General features: G+C 42.9%; 1 protein-coding gene and 1 long non-coding RNA gene across 2 annotated transcripts in view; one reads left to right on the forward strand and one right to left on the reverse strand.

Moving 5' to 3' along the window:
- The first annotated feature begins 6,045 nt into the window (after nucleotides 1–6,045).
- Nucleotides 6,046–17,523, forward strand: part of lepr (leptin receptor) — a 38,430-nt gene continuing 26,952 nt past the window's right edge. Inside the window, exon 1 of the mRNA XM_035647852.2 lies at nucleotides 6,046–6,142. The gene's annotated coding sequence lies outside the window, so the exon portion shown is untranslated. The remainder of the gene's footprint in view (nucleotides 6,143–17,523) is intronic.
- Nucleotides 11,707–17,427, reverse strand: LOC118318322. The gene is made up of 2 exons (XR_004795676.2): nucleotides 16,863–17,427; nucleotides 11,707–14,731 (listed from the first exon to the last, which is right to left on the reverse strand). It is a non-coding gene; the product is annotated as an uncharacterized LOC118318322 (long non-coding RNA).

Below are 17,523 nucleotides of genomic sequence, written 5' to 3' on the forward strand. Positions count from 1 at the left end.
CGTGTTATTGTGTCTGTGCTCTCTGGTGGGTTTGGAAGAGGAGGCAGCCCGGGAATCCTTCATCTTCTGTCAGAGTAAATGCCACAGATGTGTTGTGTCCTCTCGGACACTAGAGGGCAGCAGAGTAAAACACGATCTACTCTCACGCTTGTTGACCTTCGACCAGATCCTCCATGATACAAGTAAAAGTCCTGCGGTTCAAGTATTTTCAGTAGGATGTCTTCAAAAGCAAAAGTGAAGGTTCTTATACTGCAGGAAATGGACAGAAGCTGCATAATACATACATTATTTAACACCAGTAAAATACATTATTTGTATGTTACTGGTACATCAATGCTTAAGTTTCCTTAATTACTCAAAGTAATATAGCCGGTAGTTTGAGGTGGAGGTAACTTATTTGGACGAAGTTACACATTTTAGTCCAGTGGTTTGGGGCCAGGCCCCTTGGAAAAGAGTCACGGGAACAATATGAGAGGTTTGAGATGATACGTTGAGTAAAAAAATAAAGAAATGACAAAGTTTTGAAGCACAAATTTGTATTTACATTTACATATTTTTTTTTAAATTGGACTGTTTACCAGTTTTTTCAGAAAAAGTTAAGAATGGAAACTTAAAAGATCATAGACATCTGAAATGTGGAGAGGGGCCACGAACAGACACTACTCTTTTTGTGCCAAAAACATCAGGCATCACTTTTTTTCTAGAGGCACAGTCAATGCTTACATCGGCCTGCTAACTTTAAAAAGCGCTAATGTTTACACTTTAAAGTTTAGCACACTGGAATGGCAAAACTTGCCAATTAGCATTAAAAAAATGTGTGGGGAGAAATGCTAAAAAAAAGTTGGGGACGACTCGTTAAATGTAAAATAACTTAGAAAAAAACTTTATTTATGTAGAACAGTGTAAAAAAATAACATATTTACTTGGAAGTATATAAAGCAGAGAAGCGTGTAAATATTCGAGGAAATGTCCCTCTTCAACTTCACTGGAGTGTTGTTCTTGAGTAAATTCACAGTGACTTTCCATCTCATGGGTTTGCTTACAGTACGTATTGGGGGGGGGGGGACGACACTGTTGTTTCGGCTTTTCTGTTATTCATTTTAATAATGCCATGCATGGCTAGAAAAGATCTAATGTATGTCACTTGTCTATATCTTCTATTTTCCTCAACTTCTAGTCAATGCAAAAACTATTTTAATGTCGAAAAAAAATGGTTGATGTGTCTCTATTAAAGATACAAAACAAATATGGTAGATGGACTGTATTTATATTCAGCTGTTCTAGTCTTACAGACCACTGAAAGAGCTGGACAGTACAGGTCCCATTCACCAAGTCACACACACGTTCTTACATTCGTATTTACCACGTACTTAGCCGACAGAAGCAATCTAGGGTTAGGTGTCTTGACCAAGGACAGTTCGGCGTGCGGCCTGGGGGGAATCGGGGATCGAACCACTGACACTTCTAGTCAGTGGACGACCGTCTCTACATCCTGAGCCACAGCCCATGGGTTGATTCAATCAGATGATCACTTGTAGTGATGCACAGATTTTCAACACACTCCAACAATACGCTGCCATACAATGCCGCCGCTCACTGCTCCAGCTGAACTCCTCTCATCTGGGACCAATTATGGGGGTTGATAATTTTCCCCTTCGGGCTCCAGATCCGGGAAAATCCGAACTGCAGTGTCAGGGTTTGACTCTCCAGAAGGAAAGTGAGGGTAATCTCAAATACCCCCCCCCCCCCCCCCCCCCCCCACCAATCGGTGATTCATTGTGAAGCACGGTTACTGCTGCGATCAAGGTCATCGCTGCCGGTAACTGCAGATTCAATACACAAGAACACATAGTGAGGACTAATAAATATATGAATAATAGATGATATAAGATGATGAATTACATCTAATTGTAGGAGTGGCTTTTCTTTGATGCATTTAACATGTGTTGATTATCTACTAGTCTCTTTAAAAGAACGTTGGGACTTCTGTGAACATCCAATCACTGATCCGTCATAACCAAGAGAAAGCTCTTTTTTGCGTGAAAGCGGTGTGACAATACACATCTTGAATCTTGTATCGTCTATGCGTCACGACTGTTGGAAGAAGAAGGAGCTGTGAAGTTGTGGAGGTGGACACTTTGATAAATGATGCCTCTCAGTCTTGCGACCACACTCCCCTCAATTTACCCACAGCACTTGACAGCAGGAGGTGGTCCAGTGGCGAGCGGGTGTAAGACCGCCTGCCGTGGCCCGCGTCTACGTGTGTGTGTGTGTGTGTGTGTGTGTGTCTGTGAAAGTCAAAAGGTCAATGTGTGCTTCCACTTTGCCCGCTACATGACAGTTGTTTTGGAAGCACACCATGTGCTGCTGTCGTCGTCTTCACATCAGCTGACCGGCTGGGAAAAGGCTCATATCTCCAGAGATGTTTGGGAACATTCTCCAATCGTCGGGGACATTAGGAAAAAAAAGAAAATGAAAGGAAATAGAAAAAACCCCCCACATTTTTCACACGACCTCTAAAATGCAATACTGTGTACTTACTTAGATCTGCAGAAGGTTGAATTTGTTTGGAAAGCATTTCTGTGTCCGTCTTGCACATGTTCCTGTTCTTTTGCGTCATCTCACAGGCCAGGATTAGCGTATGAGTTTGCATGTGACTGATGGTTATGCGTACACACTATCGTTATGTATTCATTTAAGTTATTATCCTAACTATTTAAAGACATTTTGAATCAACTATATGATCATTTGGGAGGCTGCAGTATTGAATTGCACTTGAATTGTTATGAAGCTTAGCGTTAGCGCCAAAAAAAATAAATAGTTCTGGCTTCTCATCCTGAGGGTGACATTCAATGTCTGTACCGCATTTCATGACAATTTATCCACTGGTTCTTTATACATGTTAAATTCGAATCAAAATTAAAAAAAGAAGTATCCGCCTCACGATGGAGCAAGAGGAGAAGTCGATGTGACACAATGTTTGGAAAGCCCAAAGGTCTGCAGCAGATAGTGTGCCAGCTAAATCCAGACGCTGATGAAGCTTTGACCTGCTGGCGGTGCTCCATGTAAAGTCACGTGCATCGCAAACGTCATTAGGATTTGTTGTCTTGGCACCATAAGGTTGATGGGATGTTTCCGTCCGGAGAAGCTGATCGACTGTCAGAAGAACTAAAGTTCGACAAACAAGACAAAATGTTCACAAGCACCAACGCTGTTGGGAAAGCAGGAATTCAGCCCTGATATTTAAAAAAATCCACCCCCACTTGTTTATTGCTGCCAAATATAATTATACGTCATGGTCATAATGAGACAGGCAGGTTGAGTACCTGCATTTTTAAGTGCCAGCGGACATTATCATAATAATTGTGACCCGTGCTCTCCGCTAATCACTCAAATACAGTCCAGTGATTAAAATGCAGCCTCAGAAATGCCAGAGCTGATGCACTTATTTCACTCTCAAGGCTCTTTAGTGGTGAGTTTCCATGTGCAGTAACTGAAAAGATGGAAATAAATGAGCACAGGTGCCGAGGGTCAACGTTATGGAAAAATGAAATCACAATTTAAGGAGCTATAATTTACATTAAGGTTACCATTAAATAAGAAAAAGATGCATTTTATGTCTCCAGTCCCCCGGGGATGACGTGTTCCATCGGCTTTGTTTCATGAGAAAGCATAGTTTTAATTACTGCTGCTCCTCTTTGTGCTGAATCACTCGCTTATATATATATATATATATAAAAAAATTAAAATGATTGTGTATGTTTCCACAATACACCTCCTCTGCTATCGATCATCATCAAGCGCTCGGATTTCCCACTCGTATACTGTCGTCTAAACGCTCCTCACAGAGAAACGTTTCGCTACATGTTCAACAGTGAAGCAATAAGCGGAAAAAATGACTGCTGGTGTTTGTGTGTGTGTGTGTGTGTGTGTGTGTGGGTGTAAGAACAGGATTGTTGCATGTCGAGACACTGAGGCCTTGTTGTCTGACTGTGAAGATTTCACACAGGAAGCAGAGACAGAATAATTGGTTTAGTTTCACTAATATTTTTTATTTTCTTTGCATTCCCTGCTCTATTACCCCTGTCAGACGAAAAAGACACCAAGCTTGATCATACTCTACAATCGCAGGTGCGCACGTGTTTACCGCACAGGAACCTGAGCAACAATTTTTTTTGTCATTTTTTTCTTTGTTTTCACAAAAAGTGCAGAGAAAATCTGCATTTATTTCAGATTTTGCATTAAAATACAAAGATTGTACTGCGGGAAAAGGTCGAGTCACCGTGATGCAGAATTAAAGATTTTGGGCCTGTTTTCTGTTTGCAAACCACTCGGGGTGTCGCGCAGGTCAACTTGCCGACTCTGCTGTGCTCAGCACTCTTTTGTTGTCTTACTGGCAGGTTAAAAATAGGACTTTGGCCCAGTCGCTTCACAACCATGGGTGAGATCTATCTGCAGCTGTGATGGGAACTAAGAATGAATGGCACTATAATAACAATAATGACACTTACAGGCATTCGAACGCTGCTTTTAAACTAGTGCGGCTTGTCGCCGGGGTTTTTTTTTGTTGCCATATGCTTCTGAGGCTATATTTGGCTACAATGTCGTTATGCAAGTTTGATCTCAGGTTTTCGTTTTATCACTACTCATCATGTCATTCTGCATTAATTCATATCTTGGGGACACTGAAAAAAGTGATTTTCCACGAAGTCCTTGCCTAGTTCACACATCACGGAGTCTTGCGCCTGGACACCTGCTGAATTTAAGTTCAATATTCATTCGCTTTGTATGATCTCCACCGACTCCAAAGACAAATATCTGGCTTTTTAGATGCTAAATGCTCCACTGTGTTCACCGTCCATCCATCTGCGCTCTATCACGCTTATCCTTCGAGGGTTCGCGGTACTGAAGCAGCTTGGGCGAGAGGTGGGGTACACCCTGGACAGGTCACCGGCGTAGGGCAGGGATGACATATAGAGACAAATAGCCATCCACACCGACGAGCAATTCAGAATCTCCATTTAACCTAAGCTGCATGTCCTCGGACTGTGGGAGGAGGCCAGAGTACGTGCAGGAAAGACCCACACGCGCTCAAAGAGTTTGACCAAAGCGGTGAGACTGAACACTTTTGAAAAACGGAATCAAAGAGCTGAGAATGCTCTGCGTCGCGCTGAGGGAGTCAGGGGATAATTCTCCGCGGGTTCATTATTACCAGCGACACCTTTCACGTTACACATGATCACTTGATCCACTGCTAATGAAACAAAGGGATTTATTGCAGCTTCGCGTTTTGTGCCCGTCCTTGTAGCACAAAGGCAGGATCACTGTGGGTCGGGGAAGGGGGCTGCTGAAAATGGTGTGACATTGCAACCCAGAGACAGCTATTGGCTAGAGTGCGTCATAGGAATTATGAGATCAGATATCATACTGTGCACGCACGCACGCACGCACGCACACACACACACACACACAAACACACAGAGAAAACCCCTTTGTACCTCAACGTGAGGGGAAATTTTGAGGCGACCACTGACAGAAAGTAGGCCCGACACTAAGCTCTTGTTTTCTGTAACACTCTGAAAAAATCCCTTTTGTGCCCACAGCTATGAATATACACCTTCAGTCCATGTATATACACACACACACACCCGCACACACACACACACACACACACACACACACACACACGCACGCACACACGCACACACACACACCCGCACACACGCACACACACACACACACACACACACACCCGCACACACCCGCACGCACACACACACACACACACACACACACACACACACACACACACACACACACACACACACACACACACACACACACACACACACACACACCTGTAGATACACACATTTGTGCAGACAGGCCGTTTGCATGCACATCCCGGGCCTGTGCACAATGCTGTGGGGGAAATGCTGTGTATTCTGACACCAGTGAAACAGAAATAGCTCCTCATGCTGCCCAGAGACACGCGGCTCCACATAAAACTGTTTGTCTGTGCGACTTCAAAATACCAGTTCCCAGTCCGCCCTCGGCGAACGTTCACGATATCAGCTGGACCTTTACTTCTCTTTTGCACGTCGCACAGCACTTCTGAAGATCTGCAGGTGTCGGGCAGCAGGTGAGTGTGTTTTATAAAGTGTGACTGGACTTTTGCTCTATTGGTGCTCTTTGGTTCTAAAGGAGAACCAACAGGAGAACACCGCTTGTGTGGTCTCTCTTGTGCGTCTCCCTGTCTTTCTTTCTGCCTCCCTGCCACCAACAATCACAAACTCTTTGTAATGATAAAATACCACGTCTCTTGCTGCATTGGTCCTCCACCTCGTCTCTGCAGTCAGAAATCAAAGGTGAGGGGGAACATGATGTTGGTGTAACATTGAATTTTTTTCCGCCTCCGCCAAGGAGGTTATACGATTGGTTTGGTTTGTTTCTCAGCAGCATTAATCCAAGAGGTCATGGACGGATTTGCATGGCATTGTTTTTCCAAGATCAGAGATAGGTCTCAGATGGTAACAGGCGATTCCATTTTGAGAGGGATCCCGATCCGGATCCAGGAATATGTTTGAAGGATTCTTCACCGTTGTGGGGGGATTGCGTTAATATGTAAAGGAATATTTTTTTAAGTTTCGGGATATTCACTGTTGTTAAAAGAAGATATCTCATGTGTGTGTTAAGGATGAAGTCAGGATGACTAGACACAGGTGAAAACAACGAGCCTGGTTACATACATTTTCAGTTCTGTGCCCGAAGAGAGCTGAGATCAGGTGCATTTGGCCACAGACGCAATTTCAGACGAGCCTCAGGCAAATAAACGACCAGAGCAGCTTCGATCGACAGTCCAGCAGTTGATTCCCACGGGGTCGAGACTCTTGTTTTTCAATCAATGTCAGAGCTAACGGCCGCGGTCGTTTCACAGGAGGCCTTTAGCTGCCCATTTGACCATTTGGTTTATTTAAACTAGGAGCGCAAAAGGTGAGATTATGGTCACAGAGGTCTCCATGGTGATGAGGGCTGTCTGTGCCTCGAGGGCTGAATTTGCACAGGAGTGAAACATTTTTTCTTTCAACCCCATGTTGTTCCAGTTCATCTCCATGTTCAATCTTTAGGCGGCAGAGACGATGCCTTGTGGGTGGGGTGGGCAGGCACGGGCCGGTTCGAGATTTTGACGGTGCGACGACCGTGGGCCAAAAGTTTCACGGTGTTGCGCGACTCTAGAATGTGCCATTGCAAAATCTCTGGGTAAAATTGACCAAAAATGTATTTCATTTAAGCAACAGCTCACGACACGGACACACAACAAATGAGATGAACGCTTTTTTGACGAATAAAAAAGTCCCTCCGGGCTGCCTGCGCGGTGCACGGCGGTTGCTACGCAACGCGCTGTGGCCTCCCTCAGAAAGAACGCCACGAGACGCAAGAATTGGACAGTTTGAGTGGAAAGAAAGTAAACATCACCGTCGACAATCTATGGCTTCTGACTAGGAACCAAACAATTTAAAAACGTTGTTCCGGTGAAAGCATCGCAATGAAAATATCCGTGATTGGAAGAGGCCCAGCCAGGGGAGCTTGAGTCAGACAGAGTCGATGGAGTGCTTTCATTCAGAGATCACAGCGAAAGAAACTTTGCTCTAGTGCACACAAGTGGCTGGTCCCCTACAGGCTCTCAGCGAAAAGCAAAGCATCTGAACGGCTCAAAACTGACGCGGTCTCGACTGCAGAGAGGACGCAGTGAGGCATCAACAGGGTGTGACTCAGAGAGAGGGCCGCCTGGATGCTGTTGCCCGCTGCTTGACTAATGCAAACTGCTTTAGCACGAGCGGGAGATGAATAAAAAACGTCACATCAGGCCCAGACACAAGTGGGTGGTTGAGAAATCGAGAGAATTAACTAGAAATATGACACCGTTACCGCTTCAATATGAAAAAAGTATTTATCTCGTTCCTCAACTTTTCACCAATTTCTGAGGAAATAATATTTGGATCTTGTTGTAAAAAATATATTTTTTTAAAATAATAATTTATTGAGCTAGACAGACATGAAATGTTGTTCGGCCTTGCTGGAGGTATATGCTCTGGTGACTGCCATTTTAGGTTCACGATATATTAGCTCTTATTTGAAGTGATTAAAACATTCATGATTTGATCAAATTGAGATGTTACTCATTCTTTAATATTAATTCTCTGCCATTAATCACAGCTCAGGCATGTTCACTTGTCAACAGCTAACTGAGAAAAGATAAATTACTAGAGCTCGTTGTTGCTTACACTTTTTTTTCTCTCCATGATGTCAATGACAATTCTGCATCCTCGATGACTGGTATGATGTACATTTATGTTAATAATGTGCAAAACTCTTTAAATGAGATGTCCATGGTTCTGCCTTGAGATGCCGTGTCATGGATACGCCCTCAATCAATGTAGGTGAAACACACAATCTGAAATGAATGGAACCAGATAGGGTTCACTCAATATGTTGAGTTTGTGCAATAATGTTGTAGTTGTACATCTCCCTTTGTGTACCTGTAAAAGTCTTTGTAAACTTCTCAAACCGACATTCCAACAAGTTACGCCTTTGAGGAGAGACTGTTTGAAATGTGTTCACATTCAAATGTGGCAATTTAAAACAACTAAGGACATTTTTTCCTCGAGACATTTTCACATTAGATGCAACACATCGCATGTCTATGAGTACAGATTGATAAAAACAAACAAAACAAGAGTAAGTCTTACTTGTAATTGTCTCTCCCGAGCTAAGTTGATTGAAGCACTTAATTTAAAGATGGACGACATGACAGTTCCCCAAAAGTGAAGCCAAAGTTGAGACTATCTGGAATATTTTGCTGTAATTTAATTTGTATACTGTGAGAGGACGTTGAAAAGCGCCGTCCATCTTTATTTACAGTCTACGGTATCAAGACCCTATTAGGGTATTGTGAGTGATATGGATCATTATGCTGGAATAGATTTTGCTGATCCGGGGAAATGAGAGCATTTGAATTAATTTGACATTTCATCAAAAATGCTACGGTTAATGTTTCATCTTTTCCGAGAACAAAAACAAAAATCTGAATGCAGCAGGGTTCATCAAAAGCAGCCGGAATTGTGCTTTTCAACTGCTGTCACGGTGACAGCAGTGCTAACGCAGCCTCGATGTGTCACCACATTACAGTCCCCTGGTTCAACACCATCACTGCTCGTTGCCGTGCAGGCTGTGGGGGGATGGCTCACTAAGTTTCGGATTATAAAACTCAATGACGCACAAGCTCGGCATTGGGACACCTCAGCACTTTCTCTCTTTCAGCTTTGCTCTATAATTCTTTCCATATTTGTTTTCTGCCGGGGGGAAGAAAGACTCCCTTATTGTCTTACTTTGTCTCCCAGAGCAGAGAGTGTGACTGAAGGGTTGAACTGTTGCATGAGATGTGTGTGTGCGCAGGAACAAGGTGGAGACCTGGCCCCAGCGGCCCGCGCAGTGATTGTGGCTTTTTACGACCGACTCCGTCATCGTCGTCCTCTTCTGACGAGGCAGTTGTTGCGGTGCAGACAACAAGTAACAGTGCTGTCATTTCATCACCTCGCCGTGCACACACCCCGCCGCAGGCTGCGTGCTGTGGGTGTTCATGTCCGTGTGTGTTCGGGAGACACCGGGAGACAAAACGTGAGGACTTTAAGACGAATAAGGGATGCTCGTCTCATCCCGCAGGCTCTTTGCTTTGGTCTCTGATGCTAAGGAGTACCACACAAACCGTTAAGACTGGTCTTTCGGCCTGCGCCAGATGTTATCTCCCCCACATCTGGTATTAATGTCACATGTTGTGCAAGCACAAAGCCCAACAACACAGCACTCTGTGTTTTCCAGGCCGGTGTTTGCACCAGCTGCTGAGTTATTGTCACTATTAAGACCCATTAAGTCTATTAGTCGGCGCTCTCCTCGACTCCTGCGAGACCTGAGGATTGTACATCGAGGCTGTTATTGCTCTCCCTCTTCGCACACGGTAAAAATATAGTTAAAGAAAAAAAAAATCCCTTCTGAATGAAAATTCAGACAAGACTTATCTGTTGCTTGCAGTTTTAATGCTGTTTTGCCATAAGGCCGTTTTGCGCGTGTTAAATTGACTCACTCTTTTTCTTGCACCGCTTCCCAGACGTTTTCTTCATCTGTCTCTTCTCCCACAGGACTTGATGTTTGGCAGGTGCAGTGTCTGATTTCTTGTGTTTTTCCACCAAACAGTGGAAGATTACTGCGCCACCCATAAGAAGATGTGAAACTAGCAGCATTTCTTGAAACACATTACAAACAGGTTTTTTCGTCTCCGTCGTGAAATATTCATAAGTCTGACACCGATATGGTTCAGTGAAAATATATATGGTGGTTCGGGCGGAAGTTCTGAAGCTACGTTGTTCATTATGCAAAAAGTATCAAGTTAAGGTAAAATGTGTTCAAGTTTAATGACTTGACTATCATGTGTCCCGAGGAGGCAGTTCTACGATGACTGCAGATCGCACGATAGCTCTCCAGTGCTGAACGTGAGTTCGACTTTTGGCATTTCCTTTGGTTATCTATTTTGACTTTCTGGGGAACGAGAGGCCGCTAGATGCCGGCTCTTTGCGTACTCTGATACCTGTCAGTCAAAGGGGTGAGTGCTGTGACTATGTCTTGGCCAAGCGCAATGACTTTCCAAGAACCCGTACATTGATGACAAGACAAGAAAAGCAAAGAAAAGAAAACAGGCCAGAATGTGGAAATAGTGAAAGTCACTCAGCTGCTGCTCAACTGCTTCCACTCTACCACCTCGGCTCCAACTAGCCTTTCATTCTCCAACATGGCCCCATGACCAGTAGTTTGTGCTGTCATCGCATAACCATTTGGTTTCATTTCATGAAATCTTATGAAACCCTGTTTTGTTTTGTTTTGGGACCATTTTCGTCTTCCTGTTATCAGATTGTCAGCAGTTTATTGTTCTGACTCCAAACTAATGTGCCTGTTTTTACATTTTAGATATTGGCTTCATTGACAAAGAGCTGATGACGAATGCAGCGTCAGCTCGCGTTTCAGCGGACGTAGCTTCCAAAGTGGACATGTGATACAGCTTTGCCCTGGAAAAGACATCACACTCAAACTTTGTCAGCACTCGCCACGTGATGTTGAACTTTCGTTCGTGACATTAAAAAAAAGCGCACAACTCCGACTGGAGCTCGTAGTCGGTGATTATGTACTTTGAAGAGCAAAGGGTGAAACAAGAAAGCTTTTGGGAAAAGGTGGAGTGGGAAGTGTGATCCACTTCCCTGTTGGCCACAGTCTGAACACGTCTTTCAGAGTGGCTGCTATGGCTGCAGTTCTCAGTTACAAGGATATTCATAGTGTGACCCTGGGCATGATGCCAAGGGAAATAAGGATGTCCAGTCCATGGAAAAAACACAGAGCTGTGTGATGCAATAATTCTGGCCATTAAAGCAAAACACAATGAGGAAAAAACACAGATGCTTTGACAATAGCAAAATACAACCACAAGCCGTTCCAAAGAATATGGTTGGAAAATTTCTACAGAGTAACAATAACTGAGCTTGAAAAGTTGCCAGGCTTATATGGGTCAGTGTCTCATCTGTCACAACAAATCCAGCTGACCATAAGAACTTCAAGGAAGAAAGAGTTCAGATATGCAATGAGGAAGAGGAGGAGGAGGAGGAGAGTGGGGTATTTTTATTTTAGGTTATTTTTTTTATTCAGTTCTGGGTTTTGGCGTCGCATCCTAGAATGGAAAATGTCCCATTTTAAACGTACAGTACAAAGTATAAAATCGACTTCATCTATTAAATAAGAGTAAAAAAAAGTTAAACAAATATTCACATTTTCGCCCTGTAGAGCACCTCACTAAAGCTGCTTCACTGTTTATCCACTTGCTCAACGCTTTGGCCTTCTTCCCTCACTGGCCTCTTCCATGCAGTATTCCCAAAGGTCAGTAACCTCCCAGGACAACGACCTACTTTAAAAAGATTTCAGACAGCAGCAGGCCAGTGGACATTTTCTCATCATCTGGGCGGATGGCTATGGCTCAGGAGGTAGAGACAGTTGTACATAAACCCGAAGGTTGATGGTTTGATGCCCGGCTCCTCCAGAAAAAGGTGCTGCATATTGACGCACTGTATGACTGTGTGTCTGAATTGGTGAATGTTACTTGTACTGTAAAGCGCCTAAAGTGCTTTTTACCATCTTAACGGTGGGTACTGTATGTGCTACCTGATGGACGAGATCATTTTCGCCAAATAAGAGCAGTTTGTAATGGTTTATTCCACCGCATTTTGCATTTGCTATGCTATCTATGAATCAAAAGGGAGATGGAATTTGTCTTAAAATATGATGGGACATTTTTACAATGCCAGTTATTCAACAACACAATCAACATACTGTGAAATCTGAAGGGGCACAGCACTCTTGTTACAAATAAAATCAATTTAATTGCCATAGGGAGTATTAATCATCGGTTCAAGATTATCCTGGATGATTCTTGGCATCTAACAAAATGTATAACAGAAAGCCTGTTTTGAAACTGAGTGGCATTATGTGAAGTGTAACACAGGATATGTCGGCCTCTGGAAAAGTCTGCCACCTTTAAGGAAATGCTGTATCAAATCTCTGTTGGTATTTTTACAGAGAAACCTGTGCCAATGGCGTATTACGTCTGCACCTGCCCCCACTTCCCACCTCATTTCCTCTCTTCCACAGAAAAGCATTAAGCTGTTAAAAGAGGATGAGATGAGAACAGCTTTCTATTTAAAATCAGATAACATTGCATTCTTGAGTGATCAAAAAAAATCAATCTGCATGTGAAAGTGTGTGACGGCAGGGGAATCATAGAGGCAATTGAAAATGACAAAAGATGACATCGTCCTCTTCAGTGACATCATCCCCACCAGTTTGCAAGCATGACATCATCTCCCTGGAATGCAACCCCTTTTTTCCCCCCTTTCGTTCTCTGGAGCAGCAGAATCTGATTCATTATTCATGAGCGGCTTCCCTGTCTGAGGCGGACAGCTGCGTTGCTCTGCAGGGCACGTCGGGCGGCCGCTGGTTGTAAAGATTAAACCTGTGATACTGATGCAGTGTAAAATCGCATGACTCATCTGCTGCAGCGATGATACTATACAGTAAATCTGTGGTCAAATCACAAAAAACCAGAAGGAATGATGTGCTGGTGTCACAATGACAAAGCTAAAACAATGCTCCGACAGAGAGAGGACTGTTTTTATGGTGAGCAGCATTTGAACATGCCAAATGAATCATTCCCAAATATGATGCATAAATAATGGTGAAGTAATTCACATCAAATTGTATTTACACAATAAGAACATCAGGTAAAATACTAATACTAAAATAAAATGAAATGCATACTTGTATATGATACTTAATTCAAGTACATTCAATTTTAATTTCAATTTGATGTTTTAATTTTATAATCATTTCATTGCTTTCTCCTTTGGACCGCAAAACATTTCATCACATGGGGTCTACATACCAAGAGGATGATGTCACCCTTGCCCACTCGGTAGGGATGATGTCATTGTAGAGAATTAGGTCATCTCTTCATTATGGATGCAGACTGTAGGTGCGGCTGCTGTTTCCCTTCTCTCCACTCCATCACTGGCCCTTTCATTTTGACCTAATAGAAACTGTGAATGTAAGATTTCTGTATAATTTTAAATGAATGGAAAATATTACCAGAGGGGGGAATTGCTTTAATGGTCACAGACCATGCAAGCATATAGATGTATTCTTCAGGTGGTTTTTCTATAATTCAAATTATGTCGTCTTTATGAGCAATGGTGACCACACGTGTGACTAAGACCTTCTGCCTACACATTTTTCCACTATTAGAAATAGTTCCAATCAAAACTATTTGGCAGTAATCATCAGGTTCCAAAGGAAGTACATGACGACATTGTGTGATTTGGTGTTTTGTCAAGATTTTTGTTCACAAATTATCACAAAACAAAAAATACAAACATTTGGACACTTATTCTCCTTTAAACCACATTTTTCATCCAAGCCTTCAGTCATGAAGACCTTTGTGAGATCATGGGCATTTTGTGCAGAAGAAAACATAAATCAGGTGACAAAGTTACTTCTTATTAATTCGATTTCGCAGGTTTAAGAGAAAGCAGCTGACTTTGGTACATTTTGCCGTCACAATTTATCTGACAGTGACATCCTGTGATTTCACTTGGCAAATGTAATAGATGAAAGCAAACAGACAAAAAAAAAAACCTTGTCGTCTATAATTCCTTTCTGCTGCTGCTGCTGTGCAGAGATTTTGGGATGTGCGTGAAACCAGATGCTGCTAATCCCTGACACCCACTTCAGCAAACGGTGACAGAGCATTGCCAGGCCGCTGACAATAATGGGCCCAATTCACGTCTTTAAAGATCCGTGGGCCGTAAAACAGAAGAGATGTGCCTCCATCGTGACGCACATCGAGGAAATCTATTTGCAAATGAATGTCCTACCCTTCCCGCAGGCAAATTCATGCAAGTGCACAGTGACGCATCCTTTCTACGTCATGAAGTTCGATAGTTTGAACACCTGTACCACAATAGCCACAACTTGCACATGCCTAATCTCGACATCACCTCAGTCCGGTGTTAATTCCAACCTGGGCGGCGTAACGGCTTCGTGACTTGCACTGAGGGGCCCTGGGTCCACATGTGCCTCCCAGCTGTGAATCAAAAGGCTCAGAGGTTAGACGAACTGGAAACACTTTAAAAACCAGATTATATTCGGGTTAAGGCAATACCAAAGGTGGGTCCCAGTGATCCCACACACTTTCTGTCCCCCACAACATAATGAATACAGAATACAACAACCACAGTATGCCCTTTAAAAGCCATCAAGCCAGTTGTTGGATTGTCCAATAACAGCACACCAAGACGGTGGAATCAAAGGTGTGGTGGTGTAAACCGACACCTCAACTCAAGTAGGATTTACATCTAGAGACCAATCAGCCGTCAGCTTGTCAACTTGATACTCACTTGTTCCAACAACCACAGTTTCAAACCTTTACGCGCCGACAACTGATAATGCCACAAAATGATGCCAGACAGCCATTAATTTATTTTTCCCTCTGGCGTGTGATAACTCCTGCAGAACACAGTCGTGTCCAGGGAGAGAGCTCATGATAATCGGGAACCATAATACATCGATGGCACAAAAGAGAGTAAGTAGAACTGCGAAACACCAACAAATCTAGTTTGAAGAAATCACTTAGAAATGTTGTCAGAACCACACATGCAATACTGTGTGCAGAGTCAACACCATAAATACATATTAATCTTGTGGGAAACACTGATAAGCGTCAGTCATGCATGAGTATCGTCCTATTTATCCTCGTCTCTGTAAATGTCTATGTTTACTCGGGACACACCAACAGTGTGTATGTTTCACTGACATTCAAAATCTTTAATGTGGATGACAGTATAGTGGAGGGATGTATGGACACCAGGCGGTGGTACAGTAGCAAAGAGTCTTTTGTGTTTTCAACCAGTGCAACATGGAAATTAAAACTGTTGGGAAACACTGGTCTGAGGTATTAATATGACGCTCAAATTTCAGGCCACGTCACCGAGGACAACAAAACCATTCACTCTTTACTGTACAGCACAGTCTTCTATGCAGAAAGCCCTATAGTTAACAGTGACACAGACATATTTTCCTTTAAAAACAACAGATTATTCACTGGACTTTCTGTTTGCATTTGGAAAAGTAGGTTGACTTAGTGGTGTGGCCAAGGATATACCCACATCTGGACGCAGACTTTTTTCCAGAACTAAAACAAGACAGTTTTTCTTTTTTTAGCTAATTTTTTTTTTCTTCTTTTTTTTTTAAAGGAAAGATAGAAGCTGAATGTCAGCAGAGACATGCATCACTTGAGTGTTCACTTGTTTTGCCTGCACAACACTGCAATCAGTTGACTCCTGTTTAATACAAATATAGCCTGGAGGGGTTGTGTCTGTAGTTCACAAGAAGTCAGTTCTTTCCAAGAAGAAGGGAGTGAAATACACAGGAAGACAGACAGGTTGGGAACCATGGAGCAGGGCGCATTGTGTTGCCAGTGTTGTACTTATTATCACAAGCAGATGTTGAAACGCGGGACTGTCACTCCCTAATACTGGTGTGGCACATTTTCTTAAATCAACAGATTAAAAAAACAACAACGTGACATGTGACATTTCAAACTGTGTAGAGCAACTTACAGTGACTGATTGTTTTGCGAATTAATTATCAGCAGTTCATTAGCAATCGTCTCAGTAACCACAGACTCACTTATTTGCAAAAAATGCTGCTTGAGAGTCATAAATCATGAGGGGAAGTTGTTAGTCCTCATAGATGAGATAAGATAAACCATTATTTGTCCCACGATGGGGAAATGAGGACATTACAGCAGCAAAGTGGACAGACGAATATAGAAAGAAATTTAAAAAAGAAATAAGTATATACAAAATATAACAAAAAATATATAAAAAGAGATATATAAATACTATATACAGAGCAGTAGCAATAGGTACACATGAAGAATAAATATAAATATTGCACAGTTTGTTATTGCACTTTAAGTGTACCAGTGAATTATTTTTACAGTGAGGAAGATTTTGTGACAACTATGTTTTTTTTTAGATACATAACAAAAACTTTGGGGGGATGTCCCCCTCAGATGTCTTGTGTTAGCCCCTGTATACTTCCCTGCACAGGACAAAGCGGATACGGATGGACTCTAACATGAACACATGTAATATTTCGAAGAACTTAATACAGAGATTAGATACATTGTCCGCAACTGTGTGTATAATCACCTGCAACAGAGAACCGATGTGTTTTCGTCAACTTTGAATGAGTTCATTTGACTTGGACCCGACTTCCCCGTACGCCGCCATGTTTGCTCCGTCGTGCCCTAAACAAACAAAAGTTTTCGGCGCTGCCGGAAACCGGAAGAGGAAGAGACGCGCTCGAGCGTCTTCAGTGTGTCCTGTGTTCCTGGACAGTTTCAGTGGAGTAGACGTATACTATGACATATCAAACATACTCGACTAACTCAAATTTCAATTGTGTAATTGAGTAAGCATACTAAGTTACTTTGCACCAATACAGTTTATTTTTTATTTTATTTTTGTTCCCGACCCAAATGATTGTTTAGACTGCTGGCTTTGGTACAAGAAGCACATGGGTTTGGATTCCCGGTGAGGATTCGGGCTAAATTTAAAAAAAAATAAAGTGTGGGCGCTTGATGCTACCTGCCGACCTGCTGACGTGTAACCAAGTATTGTGAGTCGCTGTGGACCAAGGCGTCAGCAAAATGACTGTAATGAAGTCACGATGGGATTTCCCGAGGTGTTCCTGAACGCATCACAATGGGCTGGCCCGCCCGCCGTCGAGCTCCTCCCCCCTCCTCCTCCTCCTCCCTCCCTCCTCCCCCCTCCTCCTCCTCCCTCCCTCCCCCCTCCTCCCTCCCCCCTC

The sequence above is a fragment of the Scophthalmus maximus genome, chromosome 13 (assembly GCF_022379125.1).
Source record: "Scophthalmus maximus strain ysfricsl-2021 chromosome 13, ASM2237912v1, whole genome shotgun sequence".
Classification (NCBI taxonomy): domain Eukaryota; kingdom Metazoa; phylum Chordata; class Actinopteri; order Pleuronectiformes; family Scophthalmidae; genus Scophthalmus; species Scophthalmus maximus.